General features: G+C 48.6%; 1 long non-coding RNA gene across 1 annotated transcript in view; it reads right to left on the bottom strand.

Moving 5' to 3' along the window:
• Positions 1–268: 268 nt before the first annotated feature.
• Positions 269–22,099, bottom strand: part of LOC114487730 (uncharacterized) — a 49,334-nt gene continuing 27,503 nt past the window's right edge. The window contains exon 4 of the long non-coding RNA XR_008619254.1: positions 269–358. This is a non-coding gene — a long non-coding RNA (uncharacterized lncRNA). The remainder of the gene's footprint in view (positions 359–22,099) is intronic.

The following is a 22,099-nucleotide window of genomic DNA, read 5'->3' as shown; positions in this document are numbered from 1 at the left end:
AAGAAAGCAAGGAAATAAATGACCATAGCAAATGGAATAGTGACTTATTCTAGGGGAAGGATGGGGGCATGATTGTAAAGGATCACATGGGGGGTTTCAGGCAATTTTCCATTTTTTAATTTGAGTGGTAGTCACACCGATGTCTACTTTAGAATTATTAAATAACCGTGTACATTTATGTCATAAGTTTTTCAAGATGTGTGGTATATTTCATAATTTTTGTTAAAAAAGGGAAGAAAAAGAAAGTGTCATTGTAGCCTCAATGAGGGGTCTCTACTCTTGTCATGTCCATGAGAAGCCCAGCATGCTGACAGGAGGGCTGGAGGTGGTCTCAGGAACTGAAGCCAGCATCCTTCATCTAAAAAGATAGAGAAATGGTAACACAGAGGGGAAATGAGTTGCTCAAGCATACCAGAATGCAAATATCAGAGCTGGACAGGGTCACACCTCTAGATTCCCTACACAGGGTTTCTCACCCACTCTACAGCTTAGATCCTTGTGGTAAATTTTCTGGGAATTGCTAGAACAAATTTTCTCAGAGTATGATCGTCCTTCATCAGAATCATCTGGTGCTTCATTAAAATTCAGATCCTGGAGTCATACCCAAATCCTATTGGTCAGAATCTCTAGGAAGTAGAGCCAATGAATCTGCTAAGAGAGCTTTTAATGCTTTTCTTATATTCACTAAAGTTAGAGAACCATTACCCTAAAAGCTCAAAGTCCTTGCATAGGCACAAAGGGAACTGTCTAGGAAGACAGGGGTGGAGAAGTCAATGGGAAAATGGCATAGTAACTCTTCCTTACACCACCACCAGCTGGAGAGAAAGCCTTTAAGGCTGAAGCATCGAAAGAGAGTTATCACTAGGGACCTCTTGGCCTCTTGCTGCCTTTAAGCCAAAAGCAAGCTTTTGTGGCAATAGGGGTGAATCTAATATATCACTTTCTTGCTGGTATAAAGGTGTAAGTGTCAATTTCTTCTCGTTTTTGTGAAGATTTGACAAAGCACTTAGAGCAGCACCCATTTTAATCAACAAAGAAGCCAGAAAGATCACAGGGCAGCAAGTGTGCCGTATCTATCTGAGCTCTAGGTGGATTTGAAAATTGCACTTTTAATTAAAATTGGCATTTCTGAAGCTCAGATTTGAAGCTGGCCGTTTTGCTGGGGAATTGCAGATCATGAGGCAAACAATCTGAGAGGGAGGTTTAAACGAGCAAAGAGGAAAGCTTGTGTATGAACAAGAGGTTCTTGTTTAAATAATGAAGTAGAGAAAAGATGATGTAAAAATGCCTTTGTCTGTGTTTAGATAGGTTTCCTCGGAGACCCGTGTAATTGTAGCTGAGCTGTCCGAGGTGCTGACGGCTGGATATGCGAGGAAAGCTTGTCAGAGGTAAATGCCTGGCGCATACTTCTCAGTCCACCAAGTTTGGCCTCTTTCAACAGTTTCTTTCCAGTCAATGATAAACACACAGCCAGATGTTATACTACAATATTATTCATTCAGTAAGTCTGCAAAAGTTACTGATTACCTATAATGTATAGTGGGTGGTGCTCTGAGGAATGGAAAAAATGTCAACCCAGAATCGTTGAATTCCGTTTTGCAGATGTGGCAATGAACCTCAAAGTTGATGTTATTCCAAGATTTAAGGTTTTGTGAACCAGAAAAGTTAAAAACGATCAAGGACAATTCCAAGTAAAAGACATTTAAGAACATCAACTATCACCTACTCTCTCTATCTTTTAATAAAACTCCCTTCATTGTACTTATCTTAATCACCTCACTAAGAGCCACAGCAAATTTTATCATGCACTGGCATCATTTTCAAAACTCAGTTGGGAGTAATTGATCCAACATCCAGGCCCTCAGGAAATAAATAGAATCTCTATAAACATCCAAATCAGAGGTCTTCTACCTTCTAGGTGCACATCTGACCTCCAGGTTAGCCTGTTGGACAGTCTTGTAAGAAATTTTTTCCTCTTTCCATAGTTACAGAGCCTTAAACATGGAGAGGAGAGTATCTATGGGAGTGGGTGGGAGGGGATGGAATTACCAATTGTTGGGAACCCACTATGTGCCAGAACTGTGACTGTGACAGATCCTATACTTAAATTACTCCACATAATCTGACGTTCACTCTCATTTTGTGAGGGGGGTATCATTAGCATTCTAATTTGGGGATGGAAAATGTGTTACATATAATTATTTAATTTATAATAAAAGAACTTTCAAAGATCAATTTAGAGAGAAACAGTCAATAAATAGCATAAGGTTAATTGGTTAGGAAGAAAATATGTTTCGACCTTCACATCAGAGGAGTAATCAAATAAATTCCAAATGAATTAAATACCTAAATACAAACCATACAAACATATAAAGTATTTTTAAAATAGAAGACATGAAATTGAAAAGTTGTCAAATCTCAGGAGGAAAATAGATTTCCAAAGCATAGAAACAGTTGAGGAAGAGGAAAGTTGAGCAATTTTAATTTCCAGGATGGAAGGATTCTATTACACTTTTAAATCTCATTTTGCAAAAGTTGTAATTGTGGACGCTTTAAATTTAAAAGTGAAACCCATAGTGATCACTTCTGGGGTAGAGGTATTGACTGGGAATCCTATAGGGGAAATATTCTCTATTTTGATCTGGGTGAAAATTCACCAAGAGGGATGTATACTTGAGATTAGAACACTTTACTGTGTGTTAGTTATACCTTGCTTAAAAAACAACAACAACAGGAAAAAGTAAAATGCAATCTAAATGTAATATCCCTATTTTGGACTACTTAGGGGAGGGAAACCAGTTCCCTATGGCAGTAAAATCTTTTGAGATCATTGTGTTTTTTATGAATTCAGGCCAGACAATACTGACTCGATCCCAGTTCATATGAGAAAGATTTGAAGGTTCTAGTTGACTGCAAACACAAGAATGTCAACCAGGTGATTGAGCCAGTATCAAGAAAATTGCACAACCCAAGGTTTTACTGGTAAAGACATAGGGCTAATAAGGGAATAATAGACACCTGGTTTAGTGACCATTACCACACCAGACTGGCTAATTTTTGAATAAATTAGTGAAACTGACTTATTGTTCTACATGACAAAGTGTAAGGAGAGAGGCAATCCAGCCTGCTTTGGAGTTTGAATCCCAAATATACCAAGTACAAGTAAAGTAAGTCAAAAAGAGAAAGACAAATACCATAGAATATCACTTATAGGTGGAATCTAAAATATGACACAAATGAACGTATCTATGAAAAAGAAACAGAATCAGGGACATAGAGAATAGACTGGTGGTTACCAAGGGGGAAGGGCGTGGGAGAGGGTTGGAATGGGAGTTTGGGATTAGCAAATGCAAAGTGGTATATACAGAATGGTTAGACAACAAGCTCCTACTGTATAGCACAGGGAACTATATTCAATATCCTGTGATAAACCATAATGGAAAAGAATACGAAAAAGAATATATATAACTGATACTGTATAGCAGTAATAACACAACATTGTAATTCAACTATACTTCAATAAAAAATACATTTATAAAAGGAAAGCCAGGGAGTTCCCTGGAGGCACAGTGGTTAAGAATCCCCCCTGCCAATGCAGGGGACATGGGTTCAATCCTTGGTCCGGGAAGATCTCACATGCCTCGAAGCAACTAAGCCCGTGAGCCACAACTACTGAGCCCGTGTGCCTCAACTACTGAAGCCCGTGCGCCTAGAGCCTGTGCTCCGCAACAAGAGAAGCCCCCTCACCGCAACTAGAGAAAGCCCATGAGCAGCAACGAAGACCCAACGCAGCCAAAAATAAATAAATAAATTTTTTAAAAAAAGAAAGCCAAATCTACCAAGTACATGTTGTATGACCTTAGGAAAATGTCACTTCTCTGAGCTCAGTCTCCTCATCTGCAAAATGGGACTACTAGTAGTACCAGCATTGGAAGGCTGTTGTAAGAACTAAATTAGGTACTGCATGTAATACACTTGGTCCAGTGCCTGACATAATAACACCCCCCTCCAGTGTTAGTTATCGTTAATGGTATTATTAACCGTGAGTTCCAGGGATCCTGTTTGTATGTCATCTCCATGGTATTCCCGAGGAAGTTCCTCTTTTGAGGAGCTAGGAAAGTTGTGCAATCATTTGCGAAGACAACCAAGTTGCCCGCCCCCCCCCTCCCGCCACTGACCTAGAGATGCCCCAGAGCCTGCATGGTCTCATTTCGCTGCTTGAGTTGCTGCAATCAATGTCCAAGGCAGCAAGCAAGGCAGGGAAGGGGGCTGTGCAGGAGCGAGAAGATGAAGAAATTGAGGAGCCAGCACAGCTGCGACAGGAGCTCATTGACTCCTTCTCCCCAAGGGCCAGCTCAGCCAGCTGGGGAGCCCTGTCATTAACTCTCTTTATTGTCTAAATTTTTTGCCTCACTGACTCATCTGAGAAGGCAAATGGGACTGGCTTTAAGTCACTCCTTGCAGGGACATTGCTTCATTGGCTTCTAGAACTGGGAGGAGCTGGAATCACTGAAAACACTGACTGCCAGGGAAGCATTCACACATGTGAAATGGGAAACTGAGTGTGCACATAACTTGGGGTTTTGTCTTGGGAATTCATCCTAAAGACTATGGTAGTTTCCACCCAATCACACCTTCTTCCAAGCCCAGAGTCTCCTACCACTGCCACTGGAGGGTCAACCTTGTCCTTTCTGGCAAGACTCATAAACTCACCCCTTCAATTTTTTAAATGTGTTCATATGGTATTCCCCCAGAGGCTAGAAGCAGTGTGGCATGGACTTTGCATGTAGACATTGATTTGTTGCATACTTGCCATGAAACCTTAGACTCTCTGAGCTTCAGTCTCCTTGTCTGTAAAATGGGGATGATTACACCTGTCTTGAAGGACTGGGTGAAGATTAATAGCATTAGTCTCCATATTGAACGTATACCAGACCCTAAATGCTTGAACAAGGTTTATCTAAATCTTACCCTCAGAACAATCCAATGAGGAAGGTACTAATATCATCCCCATTTTGATGATAAAGAAACAGACACAGAAAGGTTGAGCAACTTGTTCAAAGTAACTCATCTCTCTCCCAACCTCCTGCAGGGATTTCACTCATTTTCATAGCTTTTAATATCATCTTTAGACAATGGCTCCCATGTTAATTTTTCCAGCCCCATCCTCGCTTCTGAGGTCCAGCCCTTTATATCCAATTGTCTACTTGACCTGTCAACTTGGGGGTTAAACAGATCTCTTGAATTTAATTGTCCTCAGACAAATGAAGAAACTAAGTGACTTTCCCAAGGTCAAACAGCTATGGAGTCACCGAGCCAGAATCTGAACCTGGATCTTTGTCTGCAAAGCTTGAATTCTTGGGCATGCATTATCTGTCTATTAACTGATTCACACTTCAAAATATCCCTCTACATTCTCTGGCTTACTAAGCCAGATATTAGATAAGATCTTAGAAGTTTTGTAAGTCATATCTACCAGATCACCAGGAATTATGTCCCTGAAGATTCCTATGTGCATGAGGGAGGATTTCTGAGCTTTCCCAAAGAGTTAGAGTGTGTGACAACTCTCACTTATCCAGGCTACCCAAACCTTTTCCCATCTGCTGTCCACCTACCCCCAACTTGCCCAAGGTTAAGCTCCCACTAGCAGGTGTTCCCCCTCACATCTCCACCTCCAGTTTCATCCTCAGTGTAGAACACAGCCTCAGACACAGAGATGGGGCTATGCTACAAGGCAGCGAAGCCCTTCTTGACTTTCCAAAGAAAATTAGATGGAGAAAACTCACACCTATTCAGTAGCATGTGCCAAGTATCTGCCCTGTTTGAAATTGTGGGGCCTCCATGATTTATGGAGAGAAGAGGTGTTTTGCTGAAGATCACTGAAGGTTGACAGCAAAGCTAAAGTTTGACCTTGGGTATATACTGCTTTTCAGCTATATCTTTCACATTGGATCAGCCAAAGGCACATGGAGCTTTCCTGAGATAACCTTATATCTGATGCTATCAAAGGTCCATTTACATCACCCCTCCTTGGGAATCAGCCACAGAGGGACTGCAAGTCAGACCTTGGGGCCTTTCCTGATCAGCAACCTCCCTGCTGCAGAACATAGGGAACCAAGCAATGCACTGGCTTATTCCAGCCCAGGAGAATCTAAAAGAGCTTTTTAAGTTACAAGATGGAACCCAGAACTCCCCTTCTACAAACATGAGGATACATGAGCCAATAAGTTAAGGAGAGACCAGTTTTGTATTAAAAGTTCAAAGAGATACAAGACACTCAAAGAGGATGGGGGGTGATCAGGAAGGGGTGGAATGGAGGGGAAGATAAGCAGGGATTTTGTTCTCCCTTAGTCCCACGCATTGCCATCTTCTATAGTGTGACTTCAGTCTAGTTATTAAGCCTCACTCATATTCTGTTTCCTCATTTGTAATATGAGGGATATGATAGCACTTATATCACAAGGTTGGTGGGTGGGTTACATGAGTTGCAGCACATAAAGAACTTAGCAGAGAGCATGACACAGTAAACTAACTGATTATTGTTGTCATTTCCCTCAAGTTCCTTCTTTGGCCGATATTGATGTGGAATCTCTAACTGCCCCAAGTTCTTCCTGTCTAACATCAGAAAGACTTAGCCTCACTCATTCTGCCTTGGTCAAACAGTCAACCTTTTCTTCAACCACTGAGCAAGCTGAAAAGTACAGACCCCAGAATAGCACAGCATTATTTGGCCTGCAAAAGAATTCTCCTTCCCCTTCCCTCACCATTCTCTGCCTCCTCCCTCCCCCCTCCCTCTTTCCTTTCCTCCTTCCTCCCTCCCTCCCTCCTTTTCTTCCTTCCACCTGTTCGTGGAAAGCCTTGCGATGCGCTGTCCTTGGTGCTGACTCTTTTTCCTCCCTTGTTCAGCTGGGGAAGGAAACTGTACATAAGTGAAAAGATGTGTAATTCCACACAGCTAGTGAATGCTGAAGCTGGGGACATTCCCCAAGCTTAGTTCTGTGCCTTTGGCATGGCCAGAACTGCCACAGTGCCCCCAGAAATGTGCCCGGAGATACTGACCTGACCTGGAGATGCCAGTCTGGGTGTTACCCCCTCCCCACAGCCATTGACTTCAGAGCTCAGGGTACAGACAGCTAGTGCCTTATCTGGGTACCCCAGGGGCTGCTACTGGTACAGTGATGGCTCCACTGGGACCGTGAACGTGGAGCCCAAGCAGGATACACAGGCCGGAGATAAGGCCAAGAACAGATTCCCTTTGGCGCTCAGGTGCTGTTCATCAGAAATCGACAGCCCCACAGCCCTGGCTGGTGACAGGCACAGGATGATAACAATGCCATGTGATCAGTGGCCTTGGAGGACAGGCTGTCACTGGCTCACAGAGATAAGGGAAATATGAGCAACCCCTCCACCTAGGGAGGGGTCCTCAGAGAGCCTACAGGGCAAAGCAGCAGCAACTGAAGCTTGTCTCTGACCCCTACGCCTCACCACAGCTCACTCCTCCCAGCAGGCCCCCAGAGTTCCCTCCTGTCACCCAGGGATCCTTGGCCCCCATTTTGCACCCACTTTTCCCACCCTTGTTCTCTGGACTTAATCATGTTATTTCTAGAGCACAAGTGTTACAGGATGATAACAGAATAGAGGTTTCCTTCCCCCCTCCCTGCCCCACAGAGGCTGCTGAGGGAATGGAGTGTTTGGGGGGTGGCAGGGGGACAGAGCTTCCTCCAGATGGTTTATCTGCCCTACCCACTATAAAAGGGAACTGCACCAGGGCATGAATTCTAGGAGGTGAGAATCACTAGGGGCCATCCTGGAAGCTGGCTTCCACAGTGGGAGATGTTCCCAAGGGTGAAACCGCCTGCTTGTTCATAAGTTCGGAGACTCTCAGTCACACGTGCCTGTGCTTTGGGGGATATCTGTTAGTCTTTCATTGTTTATCTCCCTTTGCATTCAAGCTCCATGAGGCCAACTAACAAAACATATTTCTCTTTCGTTACAAATGCAGGTGTGTAAATTATCACCATGTCGCAGGTAATGATAACAGCCAACCCTGATGTAGCAGTTACTATGTGCTGGGCGCGTCCTCTGCAATTTACATATATTAACTCGTTTGACCATCAAAAAACTCTATGAGGCAGAAGTTGTCATGGTCCCCATTTTACAGATGAGAAACTGAGGCACAGAAAAGCAAAGTAACTTCCCCAAGGCCACGTAGCCAGCAAGCGTCAAAGCAAGGATTTGAGCCAAGGAAATCTAGGGGGTAGTGCTCTTAACCATTGCACACTTGACCACTAGCAGAAGGGGTAACAGATTGCATGAGACATGGGCAGTTTCCAAGTTCCCCTGGGAGCATTCAGAGGGGGTCAGTGACTGGGAGCTTGAAAGCACCAACACATAAGGGCAGCAGCCAAGGAAGAGCTTGGGAAGGGGATGGGAAGGGGCAAAGTATGAGGTAAGGAAGAAGCAGGAGATGGGTGTTCTCTGGGAATCAGATGTGAGGGGATAGAATCTGGCCAAAAGCCGCACAGGCCACCGAGTTGTCGAGGAGAATGAGGATGACGTTAGAGGCTCCAGATGCAGCAGTTTGGAAGAATGGTGAGTGGGTCCCAGATTGCAGTGGGCTGCGAGTGGATGGGAGGTAAAGCAGTGGTTGTAGACCCCTCTAGGAGAGGGAGGCTGGCTGTGAATGAAGAGAGAGGCAGCAAGGTGAGTACAGGGAGAGAGGGAAAAGAGCCATCCCAGCATGACCTGAGGGGTCCAGGACGGAGCTCAGCCTGAGCCCCTGCCTCCCACCCAGGCCAAGTCGAGCAGAATCTGCCTGGCAAAATTTGTTCTTGATCCCAGAAGGAAACCTCATCCCAGTGAGTGCCAAGCGAGGCCTGAAGACACAAATATTTGCTCGGCTTCTGCCCTTCTTGTTCAAATAGGGCTTTGGCTTTGGGGATTGAGGCTGGCTACGCTAGCAAGGAAGTGAGAAATCAGTGAGGGTGGAAGCGTGTGTAGGTGCAGCAATTGCTCCTGGGGCCAGTAATGAATCCCCCCAGGCTCACAGCTACTGGAATCCATTAGCTCATCAAAGCAGCTAAATAACACCCCTGCTCCTTTAGCAGACATCTGTTCAAATAAAGGCAACCTTTCCCCTCACCATCAGTCTCCACTGCACCCCGTGTCTGCCCTGCTCCGTCTGACTGTGGCTGAGTCAGTCGAGTCAGGTTGTGTGTTGCTGCCTCTCTGTGCCCCAGGCTGTAAGATGGTCTATTATTTCAACAGGGTGTGATGTTGCATTAAGACCATGACCGTGACCGTGTGCTTCTCTGAGGCTGTGCTCTGTGTGGGTTTCTTTTTGCCTGTACGGTAAGTGTCTGTGTTTGCTGCTGTGCCTGAGTTACTGTGTGTGTGTGTGTGTGTGTGTGTGTGTGTGTGTGTGTGTGTGTGACACCACCTTGCTGTGCAACTATATTATGTGGTGTGCGGCTATGTCACCACAGACTCTAAAGTGTTTTTTTCATGCTGTGACAATTCGTGTGCCACATGTTACTGTGAGATGGTGTGCTACTCTGAGGGATTTGGTGGTTTGCTGTGAGATTTCTCCTCTGTGTGTGTTGTGGGCGCACACAGTGTAAAATTGTCCCTGAGTTTGTACGTGGCTATATTATGCCATCTGGTTGTGTACAAAGGTACATGAACAGCGGTCGGCCTGGGTGACACTCCTGGAATCGGAGATTGTGCCTCATACACTGAAGTCACGTGCCACTCTGGGGCACAGTGTGTTTTAGTAGGACGCCTTGTTGTGACTGCTGGGGCGCACAGAAGGACCTAAGTCTGATTTCTTTCCCCGTGGACCAGGGCTACCCTCAGGAGCATCTGGCCAGATGTGGCAGACGTGACTGGATGGTAGATGGGGTGGGGCACCACCTCTCGACTGCTGAACGAAGGTCCAAGCCCTAAATCCTACAAAGGACCCATCAAGGGCAGAGGCAACATCCAAGATGCAGCCATCCCAATAGCCGGTCGAGAGAAGGAGCCTGGAGAGAAGGGAGGGAGTCAGACAGTGGAAACCAAGCCCAAGAAGTCAGGTGGTCAGGTGGGGGCAAAGGCAGGGCCTGGAGACTCCATAACGGACCCGAAATTCCCTGCTGTCACCTTGCTGTAATGGGGTTAGGCTAGCAACGTCCACACGTATCCGATTCACTTGGGATATTGTTTAAATGCGGGTTCCTAGGCCCATAATCAAAGGTACTGGTTTAGTAGGGCTGAGGCCCTGCTATCTGCATTTTTAACAAAAATCCCAAGGTATCGAGGGGACCACACTTTAAGAAACGCTAGATTCCAGGAACTCTTGGAAAAGATGCTGAGGACGTGAGGCACAGTAAGGGTCTCAAGGTGAAAGGAGGAAAGAGGAGAGGGAAAAAAGGAGAAAGGGGAGGAAAGACGGAGAAGGGTGATATAGCAGGTGTCATCGGTACCTGCCCACATCTCATGAGAAATCCCCATCCCAGGCTGCGCTGTGTCCTGTGGGCTCTTCCCCGGAGCTGGTGCCTCGGGCAGCCCGGAATGCCTGGGGGTCCATCCCCTGCACCGAGCTGCCCTCAGCGGATGATGCCGGGGAGTGGGGAATACATGTCCTGATCCCTCATTCCTCGGGCAGCACAGGTGTGTTCTGTACTGTCTCCCAGGGGTCCCCAGCTGGCTCCCCAGCTGCCCTCAGCAAAGCCTGCTCAGTGACGCCCTCCCATGTGTTTCTTAGCTCTCTCCCCTTCCCTCTCTTGCTTGCTCTCCTACTGAGGTTCCTGGAATCACCTGCCATCTAAACCAGCAGCACCCACATCCTTGTCTCAGGGTTGGCCTCTCGGGGGCCCAACCAAAGACAGGTAAGGGAAAGGAACCCCAAATCTCCTCAGTGTGAAGGGTCAAGGGGTGCTGGGTGGAGCTGACCCACTGGAAATACAAGTGGGGAGGGGAGTCCCAGGCTCCCCCTCCCACTGGCTGTTTTAGACCCTCCCCTGCTTTGGAGGGAGGGGCTACAGTGGCCTCCTCACAATCCTGAGGACTAAGTAGAGAAGGTTACGTCATTGCACCTGTTTCCGATCTGGTCTTTGCGGTTTCTGATCAATCTGATGGATCCTTGGAAGTCTCTACCTCCAAAACGTTGTTCTTGAGGCCACAGGGTAAGATCCCCAGGCCTGGCATTTCCACTCAAAGACATCTTCCAGGGCCACCCTCTTAGCTCCTGGCCTGGGGAGGCAGCAGGAGACCTGGGCAGGGTCTGCTGAAACCTCCAGCAGCTCCAGTTCTGGAGGCCTCCTTCCTGCTCCATCTGGATGGAATTCCTCTGCTCAGACAGTTCAGAAGCGCTGCCTGTGCTGTCAGATGCTGCCGCTCTCTGGTAGACCCAGCCTGTCTCCCTTGGGTAGCCCCACCATCTGCTTTGGAAATTTCCTGCAGGAATGTACTGCATGAAAAAAAAGACCACTCTAGGATGAGACCCAGCTACCCAAAGGTCAGCCCCAGTGAGCAGAGACTTTGGACTTTGTTCTGAGGTCATTTCAATGACACTGGCTGACAAACTCCCAGCACTTCTCAGTCTACACAGCACCGTTCCAGCCTTTCCCCCAGTGCTGGAAACTGGGGGCTCTGGGTCTGATCCGTGGGTCCGTGCATCTTCACTAGAACAGCAAATATGTTTCATTTCGAATGCTACCCTGACGAATGGATGGCTGCCCAGGTCACCATGGCGAGGATTCCGAAGCTGTGTCTGAACTCAGAAGATGACTGCGGAGTGGCTTGGTGATGGCTTGGAGCCTGGTGTGGACAATGGTAGCAGACTGTTGATGTCCCCCGCCCTACATTCCCTTGGCCACCTCCAAGCTCATTTCCAGCCTTGGTGGACAGTTCCAGGGCTCCCTGGCAGGTTCCCATCTCAAGTGCCTGGTTCACTTTTGTCCTCAGCCTGAAGGCTTTCTCTGGTGCCATGAGAGTTGGTCCAGCCCACTCGCAGGGCACCTTGGAAGTACTGGGGGTTGGGAGCGGGGTGCTGGGTGTCAATGGACTAATACTCCACTTTGTCTCTTGGTGGGAAAATTCTGAGACACGTTCCACACGCTTCCTGTGAGGGTCTCCAATGGGACGGCACCCCACTGGTCCACAGCGGCAACCCACTAGTCAGTACACCTTTCCTTCCTCGGCTTTCTCCCTTCCCACTCCCTCACTGAGTTTCCTAGGATCACCTCACAACTAAACCACTTGCACCCAAGTTCTCGCTTTGCGGGGAACCCGAACTAAGGCAAGAGCGATGGCAAATGCATCCCCTGCCCCAACCTGTAATGGGGCTGTGACACCTACACTTAGTGGCATCAACTCTCTGCCAGCGCCAGGAGCTGGGGATGGGGAGGGGGACAGAGGCAAATGGGTCAGAATCACAGCCTTGGAAGGGCCCGGTCTGTTGGGGCTGGTGGACACCTAAGTGTCAGTGATGTCTTAAGTAATACAGGACAGGGGGAGCGTGGGGAGGGAAGCATGTGTCTCTGCACGAGGAGGCCAGCGAAGGCTTTCTGGAAAAGCTAACATGATGGGCTGAGCTTTAAGGATGAGCATGGTTCCTTGTACTCCACACCCATGACGTAGTGTCAGCTCTTCTCCCGGGAGCACTGTCTTCACCTCCTACTTCCTAGAATGAGTTACATCCCCCTCACAACGGCTGTTACAGTTCCGGAATCTCTCTTTCATCGCACACCACAGCCCGGGGCTATTTGATTTTCTGTCCAAACGTCTGGCTCCCCCATTAGATCACAAGTTCCATGAAAGCAGAACGGTTTTGGTGACGGGACAGTCTCCAGCATGGAGGGCACCTCCTTCCCTGGTCTCCTTTCCTCCTCAAAGCCACCCTGCCCAACCGCTGGTGTGAACCCCTGCTTCCCCAGGTCCCAGCGGCTGTAGGCAGTCCCCCTCCCCCGGGCAAGGGGCTAATTCTGACCATGATGGAAAGGCATTATATCTACAGCCTGAATTGTTCACACCTACCCACTGAGCCACAGCCTTGCCCCGAGAGTGCTCCAGTATACAAGTCGGTAAACTTGTACCAGAGAGCCCTCAATTTTTAATCTTGCAAAGCTCTTGGATCTCTTCTTCTCCAGGAAGCCTTCTGCAACCCTCTCCCCTTGGGCCGTGTTCGGTACGCCCTCAGTCCCCCGTGCTTCCCTCCGGCATCTGCCCTCCAGGACGCTACTGGGTCTGGATCCTTGCCCACAAGCCCATCAGCCCAGCCCTCTCCAGGTCCCCTCTTTCCCTAGGGGCTGCTTCCTTTGGCCCCCAGCTCTGGCCCACCCCATGTGGTGGGGTCACAACACTGCCCCTCCCTGCTGTCCTCCTCACCCCGGGGTGGACTCGTAGGGCCCCGAGCCCCAGCCCATCAGTCCCCTCTGACTGGAGGTGTCTGGCTCTGTACCAGGTCAGCTCCCCAATCCCTCCTCTTCTTCACCAGCTTAGGCTGCTTGACCCTCCCTTACGTATTGAAGGCCCTGTGTCCTTTCCTTGTGTGTCCCCTGCTCCAGCCAATGAAATACTTGCAATTTCCCAAACGCATCTACTGCCACCTCTGAGCCTTGTTGTATTGCCCTCCCCATGCCCTGTTCACCTGGACAACTCCTTCTAGGCCCGCAGGGCTCAACCCAGGTGTCACCTCTTTCCGGAACGCTCTGAGAGCACCCTTAAGCTAGGACATCCCTTTTCCCACCTGTTCTTCTGGTCACGAGACTGTTTCTTTGGGGGATCTCTCCCTCACATTACTCTACAGCTAAGCTACCTAAGGTGAGCCCCACTCTCTGACCTTGTTGCAGGTCGCGGTCAATGGCTTCCTGATTCCTGATATTTAGAACAAAATGTGATCACATCCCGCCTTGCAGCTCTGTCTTTCCAATTTGTTTTCTCTGCTCCCTAACTCCCTCCACACTTGACATTCCCTGTTCCTAGACCTTGCCCGGAGCTTTCCCACGTCAGAGGACAAGAAGCGGCCCAGCGTGCCCCCAATTGCCACCTCAGCATGTGCCCGGTACAGAGAGGGGTGGCTGGACGTTCAGACACTGGGGGATGAGAGCTGAGGCACATGCCTGGGAGCAAGGTGAGGCTGGCACTGCCCCTGTGCTCCTTAGAAATGTGGGGTTTGACAGCCCTGGGGTGGAAACTCCGATTTGTCACATCCTAGCTCTGTGACCTTGGGCAAAGCACTTCAACTCTCTAAGTCTTCGCTGTCTCCTTTGTAAAATGGAAGTATTAATACCTGCTTTGCAGGGCTGCTTGGAGAGTCCATCGAAGTAATGAGCAGGAAGTGCTTCGCTTATGCCTGATATATAGTCAGAGCACTGTAAAGATAATTACCATGAGACGAATCAATTAGAAAACCTCTGCCACTTTTCCAGCCAGAGCAGTGGCCAGGAGTGGACTTTTTGCTCAGATCTGACTGTGCTTGATTTGTAGAGACTCAGGATCCTCCAAGACCCAGCCATGGGGGGCTCAGGACAAGCCAGTTCAGGAATTTGTGTTGAGGACCTGGGTCATGGAAACCCTGGGGGTGATGAGGCTGAGGGGGTGATGGGACTCTTAGCTGCAGGGTTGCAGAGGGGAAGCCTCCAGCTGTAGCCTTTCCCTTGGGTGTCCTCATCAGAGCTCTTCTTCTAGAGGCAGAATGTTTAGTCCATGAGTCTTGACCCAAACACAAACTCCAAAATGAGGGTGGAGGATGAGACACCCACCAACCAGCAGTGGCCTGGGAGGCAGAGTAGCACCCAGGCCAGAGGGGGCTCAACTGCAGACCCCCAGCCTACATACCTCCCCTTGTCCGCTTTGAGCTCCCTGCCTCTCCTTCTGCCTAGGATCACTCCTTTAATTCTCTTCTCATGTGCAGACCAATCTCCAAACTTTTGGTGCAGGAAGGCCTCCCATAAATAAGCTCTGGCTTTGACTGGGTGAACTCACCCCTGTATCCTATGGGCCTCTGTCTAGTCTCGAGTTTGAGGTCCTGCTTTTGCTTATAATACCAGAAATGTCACTTAACCTTGAGTGTTCATCTCCATCCCAGGAGAGGTGAATAAAGAATGACCAACACATAGCACCATCCCCTGCTACACTCAGGGCAGACAACACTAATCGATCAGATAATCCTTCCCACTGAGATCCAGTGAGCCTCGAATCCAAGTCTCCTGCAAGCCACTGCCAAATGATTAGGAAACCCATTTCATTCTAGCAAAGGTCTTCGGGCCCAAGTGATAGCAATGATAATGATCATGTTAATGACAATGGTGGTGATTATGTTGACAATGGTGATGATAAGGATTTTATTCGCAGATGCACCTTGTGCCTTGAGGCTTGCAAAGTACTATCAACTACATTACTTCCACAGTTTACCCCTATAACCCTCAAGGATAGGTAATTGTATTATTCAGACCTCTTTAGGTTGTAAGGAAGAGGATTTTTTGCTCAAAGAAAATCCCCTGGGTCACATCTCTGTCCCTGGGACCTGCAGCGTTGACCCCACCCATACCATAGGCACCAAGGAGGATTATTATGAAATGGGGGCAGGGCAGGTGATTCTCCAAGAGAATGGATTCTGGAAGCAGAAAAAAGCACAAGTCCACAGGAGTATGATTGCCTCCTCCCCCACTCCTTTTTCCAGAGGAGGAAAGTGGTTGCTCAGAGACAGCAAGTGCCTTGTCCAAAGTCACACAGCCAGTGGATGGAAAAGCCAGGATGAGAACACAGGGTCCTAAAACTCTGGGTCTTGGATGCTCTTCCCTTCACAAGAGCTGCTTCTCAGAGGCTAAAGCAAAGTGACCCTTAATGCCTTCGAGAAAGTACCCAAGACAGAGCACCCTGCAGTTGTCTCAAGTATCGCTGGCTAGAACCACAAGGTCTTTTTGTCAAAGTGCACAGAAGGTGCCTTTATTCTGCCATGGTTCCTCCCCAGATGGCCTGGGCATGGATTCAGAGGGGACAGTGGAGGCAAGATGTGGAGGGACGCTCCCCTCCCAGCCATCAGCCAGCCCAGGCCCAGGCAGGAGCTGTCCTGTATCCTCCATCTAGGTGACAGCAGGAGTCCAAATAGGCAATTAATTACTGCCTGGCAGCCGCTGGCTCCCCTCCCCCTCTGCTCAGCCAAGTGTGTAATGGAAATGGGACCAAAACAGACTTCCCTGCCCAGAGGGACCCTGGCCCTCTCAGCAGAGGATGAGCTCCAGGGGACCCGGGGAAGGGGGCTGAGATGCAGAGGTGAGTTTATTAAATCAATGAGCTTCATTGGGCACCTCATCCCTCACCTTTCCCTGACTCTTGGCTGCAATACCATCTTCTCAGGGCCCTGCTCAGAAGTAAGGCCTTCCTGGCAGCCTGAGTATAGGAGCACCGTAGGCATTCATCTTAGGTGATATTCATGGCAGTGTGATGGGGAGTGTCCTGCATACTTTACAGACATGATCCCTTAAAATCCTCAGGTCAGTCCTTTGATGTAATTTTTTATCCCCATTTTACAGATGAGAAAAGGTGAGGCCCAGAGAAGTGAAATGGGCTCTCAGGGAATGGGATAATGTAGTGGTTGGAGTACAGGCCCACTTATGTCCCTTACTACTCATTCGGCCCAGGGAAGTTACTTAACTTCTCTGTTCCTCAGTTTCCTCATCTATGATGCGGCGATGATGGTTATATTCACCTCACAGGGCTGCTAGGACAATGTGCCATGTGAAGCATTTAATAAATGGCAGCCATGTGCCTTTAGAAGGTAGCTGCTATTATATCCTTGTTCTACAATAACTTTAAAATAGTAAATGCACCAGAGTCATAAAGTGGATCATAATACATACTATTTGCACCCCAGGCACATGACAAACACCACAAGGAACTAAGGAACTGTTCATTCACAAAATTTCAGGCACATTCTGAATCTTCACACTCTGCCTTCTCTATCCCTCACCTGCCAACACCACGGTCATGTATTATTTTCTGTGCTTTGTGTTAAGAACATTATGGGAATTTTTGTTTGTTTCCAGAGGAGCCATGTAAATGCTGATGATGAATTTGCTTTTCTAAAACTCAGGCAGGGACTTCCCTGGTGGTGCTGTGGTTAAGAATCAGCCTGCCAATGCAGGGGACACGGGTTCGATTCCTGGTCCGGGAAGATCCCACATGCCGCGGAGCAACTAAGCCCGTGCACTACTGAGCCTGCGCTGTGAAGCCTGTGCGCCACAACTACTGAAGCCCACACACCTAGAGCCCGTGCTTCGCAACAAGAGAAGCCACCACCATGAGAAGCCCACGCACCACAATGAAGAGTAGCCCCCGCTCACCGCAACTAGAGAAAAGCCTGCGCGCAGCAGTGAAGACCCAAGGCAGCCAAAATAAATAAATAAATAAATAAATAAATTTAAAACTCAGACACACACACCCCTGCTAGAGATTCTTAGAAATACCCGCCCCACCCCAAACCTAGTTGAAAAATCTTTGCCCCAGAATAGGGGAAATTGACTCCTCTGGCCGTCCAGAAAGCCAGATTGGAGGGTGTGTGGCCATGGTGTAGTAAAAGTAAGAAAGAGAAAAACCCAGTCCAGACCAGTGGCCTACAAAAGACAAGTCACTCACGACTAGAGTAAACCTGGGACTGCCCCCTCCCCACTCACAGCTTGCTGGGGGTGACTTGGATCCCACCAGCCTCTGAGCCCTGAGGAAGGGGGCCTGGGCTAATTCAATTCTGCTGCCCCAGCACCCTTCACAGAGCAGGCGATTGGTGAATAACGGATGAATGAATGAATGGCATATCTATTTGGGGGAAGCGGTAGAATATAAAGAAAAGAATGAAGGGAAAATAATTAGAGAATGCTATTCTCAGCTCCTTTAGAATGCTGAGTAATTTCTATATTCTGATGTGAAAGATCTCCAAAGATAAATTAGGCAAAAAATGAACCCAAAAAGCATAACAGGGTGTAGAATGTGCCACCTTTCGTGTGGCTAAAAAAAGGAAAAGGACAATAAGAATATATATTTGTACTTGTTTGTATATTTATATTTGTTGTATAGGCAAATGGAAGGAAGCCAGTAACAGCGGCTGGGGAGAATCAGAAGGTAGGTGGATGGGAAATAGAAGTCAGAGGGAGACTTTTCACTATATACATTTTATATATATTTTTTCGCAACCATGTAAAACAAAAAGTAAATCAAGAAAGGAGAGCAAAACAACAGAAAGAGGAAATATCTGCTCCAAGAAAGCTCTGAATAAGTCACCCCCTTGTTTGGAGCGAAAAGAATGCTTAGTTAATACCTAGTTACAGCTCATCTTCTCAAGGACTTAGCTTAATGAAGGGCTTGGAGATCTCCTCACCTATTGATCTTGGACCAGAAAGCATTAGGTGAATTCCCAGGAGCCCTGAGCTTTCCAGAATTGTTTCCCTAAATTCCGCATCTCTCTTGTTGTAGCCTCTGCACCCAACATGGTGGTAGTAGCTACGGATGGCAGGAAAGAACTCTTGGGGGGAATCAGAGGCCATCCTGGAGGAGGGGGAGAGAGGGGAAGAGGAGAAGAGCATAAATACAAGGGGTCAAGGAGCAAAAAGAAGGAAACCTCGTTGTCCTTGCCTCATTGCCCCTCCCGCTGGACCCACCTGCTGAGAAACATCGAAAGATCCAATATCTTGGAGAGAGACTTCTGCCAGCCGTGGAATCAGGTGGGCACCCTCTCCGATCTCCAGGGTCAGGGAGCATCCCCTGAAATCAGGGTTACATTTATAATAGCCCAATATGGAGGTTGCACCAATGCTTTTACCCAGCATTGAACATTGAAGGCCCAGCTGGGAGAACAGAGTGGTGGTGAGATGTTGGTGGGGGGAAGGGAGGGGGGAGGGGGGGATGGGGGATAGCCTGCAGCACCTGCACCTGAGGGCAGAGTTGATTCTGGAGTCAGAGAGAGGAGGCCAGGGCTGGATCTGACTGGCCCCACTCTAAGGGCCTTGGGTGCTGTTCAGGTACAAGGATTTCTCCCTGTCTATGGGATCTAGACCCAGAGACCCCACAGAGAGGACCTCCTGCCTCAAGCAGGCCTATGGCCTGTGAATTTCTGACATTGAGGGACACCCTCTATAGGAGGCCCTTTGGTGAGTGCATTCATTTGGTTTTACCTCTTTGCAAGGAGGAGGCCTCCTTGCCTTTCGGTGACCTTCATTTAACAGACAAAGTAGCCCAGGCTGTGAGTCCCCAAGAGATAGCCCCAGTTTTGGTCTGCAGCTGCCAGGATCAAGGTCAGAGGGTGACCTCCAGCAGGCCAGGAGAGAGCCCCGTCCTTTGAGCCCTGCCCTAGGGCCTGGTCATCCCCCTGGTGAGGCGACAGGCTGGGTCTGGGGCATGGTCTCTGGTGTGAGCAAATGTCCTTTTCAGAACAGGGTCTGTTCCAAGGATGAACAGACCCAAGTCTCATGGGTTCCAACCTCATATCCCTGCCTATGAGTGTCACATCCTCCTAAGCTGAATATGATCAAAGCTGGTAATCATAATAACAACAATAACAATATTAATCACAGCCACCATTTACTGAGCGTTTACTACAAGGCACGAGACTTTAATGCACATGATCTCATTTAGTCCTTGCAACAGCCCTACCAGCAGGGCAGACACTCGACTTGAGCTGGCAGACAGCTAGTCTCCCTCTGGTGATGACAGCTATGACATGGGAATCTTGGGAGCTATTGGCAGACATGTTGCCTCGACATGGAAACAGTTTACAGCAGAAGAAAACAAAGGTGACATGTTAAGGAAACAGAAGTAAAGAACGGGGGTGTGTGTGGCGGGGGGGGTCCCTGGTCCCAGGTCCCCTGAGGTCATGTTGCTTCCTGTCCTCCCATAATTACCTGAGACCCCAGCATCCTTCCAGTAATGCCCCTTTAGACTAAGCTAGTGGCTGAGGTTGAGGGTAAATAGATACTATATTTAATGAGATAATACATTTAGCACATTGGATGGAAAAAGTAAGGCTTCAGTTCTATTTGAAGGCGGCCCTGCCTGCCTTTCAGTGTGGGTTCTCAGCCACAGAAATGAGAGTTAGTGGGAGTGGGGGTAAGAAGAAGGTCACTCTCTGAAAACAAAGATCCAGTTTTACTGCTGGACAGGAAGCTGTTGAGGCAGGCGGCGGGTCAGGACACACGGGGTCTTATAAGCTGCGAGGGCAGGGGAGGAAGTTTGCACTTCATTGTGAGCGCAGTTGGATGATAGAGATGGCCAGACTTGGCTTCAGAACTCTACCAAGTCAGCATCAGGCCCACAGATTAGCCTTCAGTGGCTGGGGATGTCGGTGCATAGGCCTGGAGTGCCACCACCTCCCTGGAGGACAGGGTCTCTTTCTGAGACCCTCCTGCCTCTCACAGCTCCCCTCTTGGGGCTGGGTGCTGGAGAGAAGTAGCCGAGGGACTGGTTTCCAGCTGCCTTGCTCAGACCCTCTTCCTCTTGAGTGAGGAGCGAGCCGGGGCTCCTCAGCCAATCACCAAGCCCACCCTAAATAAGCCATAATCATTCCTGATTGCTCCTTTGTCGCTGGCTGGCTGTCAGCTTCACTTCCATCTGAGGCTGTGGGGAGGGGGAGGGGGCCATGCAGCCAATGTGTGTGCTTGTTTCCTATTTTAGGATAAATGCGCGTGTTGGGGGGGCTGAGCCCCCGGGCTCTCAGAAATCCAGGTGCCAGACACAGATGAGTGGGGGTGGGTGTGGAGGTGAATAGAACCAGTTCCAACAGTGGACAGGACTTTACAGTTTGCAAGGCATCTCTCTGACCAGGGGGCAGGATCACATCCCTATTTGACTAATGAGTAACTGAGGCTCAGAGAGGGGTTAGTGTGCAATCATAGATAGTAGATAATGGGACCAAGTGGGGTTTCATTCATTAATTCAGTCGACAAACATTTATTCAGCACCTACTATGGGTCAGGCACTGCACTAGGTGTTAAATATAAACCCAGAGCTTTTCTTATTGTGACCACAAGAATAGCTCGCTTTTTTAAGATAAGCTTTTCTTTTTAATTCTTATTGGAATATAGTTGATTTATGAGAATAGCTTGCTTTTATTGAGCACGTACTATGTGCCAGGTGCTTCACTACCTACTTTTCACGTGCTGTCTCATTAATCCTTCCACCAACACAGTGAAGTAGGGTCAAGGATGTGCTTGGATGGGGCAGGAAGTTTTTCTGTCTCCATCCTAAAGGTTGGTATATGCCAAAGATGGTGACAAACAGGGGCATGTGGGGAGTACAGAGACTGAGGGGCTGAGGAGATGAGAGAGGGTCCAAAGGGGAGGGGTGACCACACGATGCATGACCACATGGGTGACTCCAGGAGATCCAATCAAAGAACTCACATCCCGTGTAGGGTGGAGAGCCTGGGTGAGCTGATCACAATACACACACACACAGACACACACACACACACACACACACACACACACACACGGACTCTGTTGTATCAAAGATCCTACTTAAACACAAAGTAAAAGTCTCTTCCACATCTTGCTTTGGACTCCCTAGGCAGCTCCGAGCACTGACCAGTTAAATAATGAATGACCCACTCCTTCCTCCCACTGCTGGGACATCATTCTAGGACAATCATTTTTATTCCCATTTAACAGATGAGGAAACCAAAACTAAGAGACCCTGAGTCACCGGCCCGGGTCACTCAACCAGGAGTGGCAGAGTAGACTCTGGAGCCGAGCTCTGAACCAACATCCCCCTCAGGCTGTCCCTAGACCCGTTAGTCGTGAGGCCAGCCCGGGTGCCCTCAGTACCTAGCAGGCAGTGGGCGGTGGATCAGCTCAGCCCCTCACTGTAAAGCGGCAAGCCCCCTTCCCCCTTTCCCCTCCCCCTCCCCACGGCCCAGCTCGGCTCAGAGCTATTAACCAGGTCACGCTGGCTTGTCCCAGTCCAATAGTTCCCTTAATTGCCTTTTTATAGCACGTCGTACAACTGTTCATTACGCTGTCATATTTCCCCTCCAAGGCAGCAGTGGGGGAGCCGGACGGAGGATGGGGACCCATGCAGGTGGCAGGGGCTGTGTGTGGGGGGCACCAATGTGTGAAGCTTATTTTCTACT

The sequence above is a fragment of the Physeter macrocephalus genome, chromosome 14 (assembly GCF_002837175.3).
Source record: "Physeter macrocephalus isolate SW-GA chromosome 14, ASM283717v5, whole genome shotgun sequence".
NCBI lineage: Eukaryota > Metazoa > Chordata > Mammalia > Artiodactyla > Physeteridae > Physeter > Physeter macrocephalus.
This window is presented reverse-complemented; position numbering and strand designations above follow the sequence as displayed.